This window comes from Callithrix jacchus, chromosome 1 (assembly GCF_049354715.1).
Source record: "Callithrix jacchus isolate 240 chromosome 1, calJac240_pri, whole genome shotgun sequence".
Lineage (NCBI taxonomy): Eukaryota > Metazoa > Chordata > Mammalia > Primates > Cebidae > Callithrix > Callithrix jacchus.
The window spans coordinates 182,647,064-182,653,063 of record NC_133502.1 but is presented as its reverse complement, the minus strand read 5'-3'; the positions used below and the strand labels follow the sequence as shown (position 1 = coordinate 182,653,063).

The following is a 6,000-nucleotide window of genomic DNA, read 5'->3' as shown; positions in this document are numbered from 1 at the left end:
GATTTCTCGTTCCTGCCCCTCACTGGGAAGATGAGGTAACTGGGGCTTGGGGCGAGAAGGTCCCCAGGCCGAGCTGAGAACACCCCTAGCTCTTGGCCAGCTCTGGAGACATGGAGTCCTCTCCAGAGATAGCAAACTTGGGCGCCCGCGCCCCGGCACGTCAGGGGTGGGGGAGACGGGGACAAGGAGGGCGCGGCCGACCGCGGCTCCTCCCCGGGCGGGGCCGACCTGCCCGCGCGCGCGCCGACGCCCCGCCCCCGCCCCCGCGCGCGCGCTCCCGTCAGGCTAATTAGGCGCGCGGTTTGTTTACAAACACGGGCTCCCGGCAGGTGCGCGCCGCCCCACCAGTGGGCGGCCTGGGTTCGAGGGCGGCTCCTGCGGGCCCCAGGGTGCCCGGGCGGGGGCCGCCGTGCTGGCTGCGCTCCTGCGTCTTTCACGCCGCCCTGGGGCACCGGAAAATCCGCCTCCAGGCGCTGTCCCCGGCGCGAGGTGGGGAGGGCCGCGCGGCCTCGAGCGGGGAGCGGCCGCCTGGGGTCCCAGTGTCGTTGTCCTGCCCGGCGGGCGCCGAGCCCCGCCCCCGCGCGCCCCCAGGGCTGGGCCCGCTCGCGGCCGGGTCGGCGGGGCGGGCGGGGGCGCGCGGGGCGGGGCGCGGCGCCGGCGGGGCCGGGACATGTAGTCCGCGCGCCGCGGCCTCCCCTGGGCGGCCCCGGCGCGGGCCCGGCCGCGGACTACGACTCCCGCCAGGCGCCGCGGCGTAGCGCATGAGCCCTACTCGGCTCCGGCGCGTCTATTATGCTGCCGGGGCCGGTGAGCCAAAGAGGAGCCGGCCGCGCGGGCCGGGAGGGGACGGCCGCCGGAGCCGCGAGGCCAAGTACGCCTTTCTCTTGCTTCCTTGCGCGCGCGGGGCGGCGGGCGGCGCGGGCGGCGGCGGGTCGGGCCGGGCCGGGAAGCGCGGCCCCTAGCGTCCCGCGCAGGCCGCCGGCGCGTCCGGGGGAACCGGGCGCCCGGGGCCGCCGCTGCCGCCGCCTTTGTGCGCGGCCACGATGCAACAAAGCGCGGCGGCCGCCCGGGGTCGCGGCGGCGGCGGCGGCGGCGCGGGCTCCGCTGTCCTCCGCCCGCTCCCGCCCGGCCGCCTCCGTCCCGGGCTCGGGGGCGTCGCTGCGGCCGGGGCGCGCAGCTCGGAGTTGGCGCGCCCCGCGCCAGCCCGGCCTCCGCGCACCCTCCCTCACGGAAGGGATTTTTTTCCCCCTTTCCTCTGCCCGCCATCTTTCGAAGGGGGGAACGCAGGGAGGACGCGGAGGGGGAAGGTGCGCGCGGCGGCCCTGGGCCGCGGCCGTACGCTCTGCGGCGCCACTTTCCCCGCGCCCGCCCCGCCGGCCTCGCTCTCGGGCCGTTGCTGAGGCCAGCACCTCGGGACCGTGGCCGCGCGTCGCGGCCGGGGCGGGGGGCAAGGCCGGGCTCGGGCCTGAGCTCTGCGCGGCCTCCTCCCAGAGTTACGGGCCCAGAGCTGACTTTCAGCCCCTCTGAGTTGCCAGATTTTTGCAGCCATACTAGGGGAGACCCGTTCCCGTTTTGAAATCAGTCTGAAAATCGCTTAATCCGGCCGAGGGCGAGTTGGAGCGGGAGGGACGGGGTTGCTTCCCTCCTTCCCACTGTTGGGGGGCGCCGGAGTGACAACGTGATACAAGCCCATCCGGGGAAAAATGCGCACCCCGAACCGTGTACACCACATGGCCCTGGTGGGCTCCCTGTGAATAAAGCTGGGGCATGCGGGAAGTCTCATTCCACCACCGGTTGCTCTTACGGGGGCAGGGCCGGGATGGGGGTTTCGCGCGGCCTCCTTTCCTTCGAGGGCGGGCGTCCCATAACTCGGCCCGCCGAGACCCACCGGGGGTAGAGACCCACAGTCCATCGCGTGAGTTCCTCCGTTGGACCCAATCCTTGAGTGGCTGAGATCTTTCATTTTGGTTGAAAGCTTTCTGCTCAGAAATACATAGCTGGGGTTTCTCCCCCTTACCTTAAACTTGGTCATTGTCTGCAAAAGTTAACCGGGAGGGTAGGCGTCGTGCAGTGGTGGGCCGAGTGACGGGCTGGAACTGCAGGAGGAAGCTCCGTGTGTCCCGTCCTCCACCGTGAGCAGGAACAGAAGAGCAAAGTTTTCTTTTTACCCTGCTGTTGTGTAGGCTTTTCCCCGTACTCTTTCCTTTAAAATGAAGCCTTTTTATTTTTTCACTGGGTCTATGAAGTGACCCTGGGGAGATCCTGAAATCTATGCAAAGTTGTGTGGCATTTTTCTGGGGAGAGTAGTTTGTTACTGGCTTCCAATGGGGTCTAAGGAAGGTCTGAAGATCTGCGAGGGGCTGGCCTCAGGGGTTAGGGACCTCCCCTCCTGGTCCTTCCCTGGCAGCCCTGAGGCAGCCTGTCATTTGCAAATAAAGGTCTGTGTTTGCCGTTTTCTCTGTTGAGGCCTTGATGTGTGCTGGAGGGTACTGATCGGGAAAGATAAGACTCACACTGTGACTGGACTGTCTGCAGGCGAGCGAGGGCCATTTCTTTCTGACCCTTGGAGGCCCAGTGCCTCAGCAGGACACCGGGTACCTGGGAAGACTGTCGGAGCAGCTCCAGCCTGAGCCCCGCCGCTGGGACATCCGGGGAGGAGGGATTTCAACAGCTTTCTCCCGGTAGGCAGTGAGCTTCGTTTTTATTTTCGTTTTGTTTTTAGAAAGTAGAGTAATTACTTTCCTTTGACAACAGCTCCTGCCGGTTCGGAAGTGAGCTTTGAATGAAGGACAGGACTTGCAAACACGGTTCCCTGCCCTACACGCAGTGTAGTCATACCCAGAAAGTGAAAGTGGGGTTGTGAAAAGTGCAGATCTGGGCCTGCTGCTGCAGCCAGCCGTCACCCTTTCCTCTCTTTCTCCCTCCAGGCTCTGGAGGTGCCAGCTGTGGGAGCCTCGTGCACCAGGCAGGTGGTGATGGCCTTGTCCGCTTCTTGGTGCCACCAGAAAGTGCCACCACTTTCCCTGAAGCATGGTGGCTCAGAGTTTCCCAAGTGGGGTGATGAGCACAAAACTAACAGCTGTGCTGTGTCTGTCCAGCCGCTGGTGGCCCCAGTTCTCGACAGGAAGAGCCATGTTTTGCTGTGGATGCACAGGGTGCTAGGGGGCGGGGAGCCAGGGCCTACCCCACCCTCAGCGTTGCTGCCTGGGAGGTGGGGGCATGCCTGCAGTCCTGCTGATTTTCAAAGCAGTGAAAGCAGTTGGTTAGAGGAGCTGCTGCTTCTTACTTCCTTGACCGGTCATCAAGGTATAACTGACCTGTCGGGATTTTGTGTCTTAGGCAGGTTTCTTATTTATTTTTTGTTTTATTTTATTTTTTTGAGACGGAGTCTTGCACTGTCGCCGGGGCTGGAGTGCAGTGGCAATCTGAGTTCAATGCCACCTCTGCCTCTTGGCTTTAAGATTCTCCTGCCTCAGCCTCCCAAGTAGCTGGGATTACAGGCATCTGCCACCACACCTGGCTAATTTTTTGTATTTTGTATTTTTTGAATTTTTAGTAGAGATGGGGTTTTACTATCTTGGCCAGGCTGGTCTCAAACTCCTGTCCTCGTGATCTCTCAAAGTGCTGGGTTTATAGGCATGAGCCACCATGCCTGGGCGGCAGGTCCCTTTCCCAAAGCCGGTATGGTTGAAGCTAAAAGGTAACTGCATGAATCATGGCAGACAGAATGCAGTGCTGCTTGCCATGAAGGTTTTGGGTCTGCCTGGGGCCTTCCTGACCCTGTGGCTCTGCCCCCTTGTTGGAGCAGAAGAGATGTACAGGTGGCAAAGCATGATGGGGCGCCAGGTGCGTTTGGGTCAGGGTTTGCCAAGAATGGCCTTGCCCCTGTGTTTTTGTTGGTCACTGCCATCTTGTAGAGGTGCCCAGCTGGTGGGGGAGCATGAGGCTTTCTCTGCCTGTCCTCCCTTCTGTGAAAGCAAGGGCCCCTGTGCCCAGGCATTCCTGCTCTGGTTCCTGGGCTCCTGCCATCTGGCATGCTTGAGGGCTCTTTTATTTATTTATTTTTAATTAATTAAGTATTATTACCTTTATATTTTTAGTAGAGATGTGGTTTTGCCATGTTGGCAAGACTGGCCTTTAACTCTTGGCCTTAAGTGATCTGCCCTCCTTGGTCTCCCAGAGTGCTGGGATTACAAGCATGAGCCACCACACTTGGATAACATGCTTGAGAGCTCTTTTATTGTGTTTTAATTAATTAATTTATTTATTGTGAGACAGTCTTGCTGTGTGGCCCAGGAGTCTAGTGGTGTGATCTCCACTCACTGCAACCTCCGCGTGCTGGGTTGAAGCAATTCTCCCTGTCTTTGCCTCCCAAGTATTTGGGATTACAAATGCCCACCACTGTGCCCATATAATTTTTTTGTATTTTTTTGTAGAGACGGGGTTTCGCCATGTTGGCTATGCTGGTCTTGAACTTCTGACATCAGGTGATCCACCCATCTGGGCCTCCCAAAGTGCTGGGGTGACATGTGTGAGCCACATCACCTGCCCGTGAGCACTTTTAAAGAGAAAGTGCCACATTTTGGGCTATTCCCCTGTTAATGGTTTAAATTGTAAGTCTTCTGGCCACTCCTGATTGAGTTTGCAGTGGAGACAGGTGTGGCCGGAGGCTCTGGCGCTGTGGCATCCGTGGTACTGTTGGCTGTCTGCGTCTTGCGCCAGCCTGTGGCTGTTCCTGAGAGTCAGTTCTCAGGCTGCCTCCTTGCTGGATCTTTGGAGCCTTGTGTTGGTAAGACGGGGCTTGGATTGTGCCCCCACTTCCCACTTGCCACAGGCCCCAAGGTACTGAGTTCGTCAGAAATTAATGAGGTGTTTGGGAGAGACTTCTCCAGCCACTTGGAGAAGTGTCCTGCTGGGGCATGGTGATGTTAGGGGTCACCAGCTGGGTCTTTCTGAGTGTGGCTTGATAACCAGCTACAGCATTTCCCAAAGTGCCCAGTGGGCTCAGGTGTGATCTGCAGAGGCAGCTGCTGGCCGGGTCTGAAGTCTAGGGCAGAGGGAGCACCCTCAGTGCACCTTTGAGGACCTGGGAGCTCTGGGGCTTGGGGGTGGGACATCGTTAGCCTCCAGGTGAGGCAGGATGCGTCTGTGCCAGTGCTTGGCTTGTGCAGGAGTGCCGAGTGTTGTAGCTCTAACCTGTCATGTGGCAGAAGGAAAAAGAATCTAAGTGGCTGAGGAGATGCCCTCCCTGTGCCATGCGTTCCTGGAGCCCTGGCCTCACAGCCTCACAGGGGGCAAAATGTGCAAAGGGGCAGCTGTATGAGTCTTCGGATCCAGGGTGCCACCCACCCCCATCTGCCCACACCACAGGACGGAGCCCTGGGCACACTGACCGGGCCCTTGCTGGTGCCAGGGGCTGGGTAAGGAGGCAGGGGTCAAGCACAGTGGCTCTGTGGGCTGTGGACTCACAGGCAGATGTGCTGCATGCCCTCTCCGTGTTCTTAGCTCTGCCTCCGGTCTGGCCCAGCAACAGGTCTGGGGGCATCCTGCAGTCCTGGGCAATTGTGGTTGAGGGGGGGGGGCAGAGAACATAGATGAGATAACCACATGATCCCACAGGGACGGGCCTGAGAGGTGCAGCCATGCTGGCCCCTCATCCTGGCTTGGCTCACTGTGTCTGGGTGGGACGGCGGTGAGGCCAGGCCTGACTCCTGCGGCCGGGGTGTTTTGTGAGTTTGGTTCTCGTCAGGCTGGCTGAGAGAAGATGGAGCAGACAGATGGATGCTGGATGGGCCTGCCACAACTTTGTTTTAGGAAGTGTGGGAATTGGTGGAGCACCAGGGCCTGGCCCTGAGGTTACGTCCCTCCGAGCACAGTGTCCCCTTCCTTTTCCAGGGCCAGGTACTGCCCTTACTCTACTGCCTCTGAAGAGAACCCTCTGCCTGAATCGTGGCTCTCCTGTCCTTCCCTGGCCTGTGGGAGACCCTGCTTACGAGGCAG

At 60.6% G+C, this 6,000-nt stretch overlaps 1 protein-coding gene across 6 annotated transcripts in view; it reads left to right on the top strand.

Annotated features, from left to right (window-relative positions):
* Positions 1–273: 273 nt before the first annotated feature.
* Positions 274–6,000, top strand: part of BRD3 (bromodomain containing 3) — a 37,162-nt gene continuing 31,435 nt past the window's right edge. For 2 of the 6 annotated variants that reach the window (XM_078331259.1, XM_035262237.3), the window contains exons 1-2: positions 795–871; positions 2,536–2,681. The gene's annotated coding sequence lies outside the window, so the exon portion shown is untranslated. Of the gene's footprint in view, positions 490–794; positions 872–2,535; positions 2,682–6,000 lie in introns of those variants that run through there. The other 4 variants (XM_078331262.1, XM_035262241.3, XM_009005075.4 and 1 more) reach the window with 2 other exon arrangements.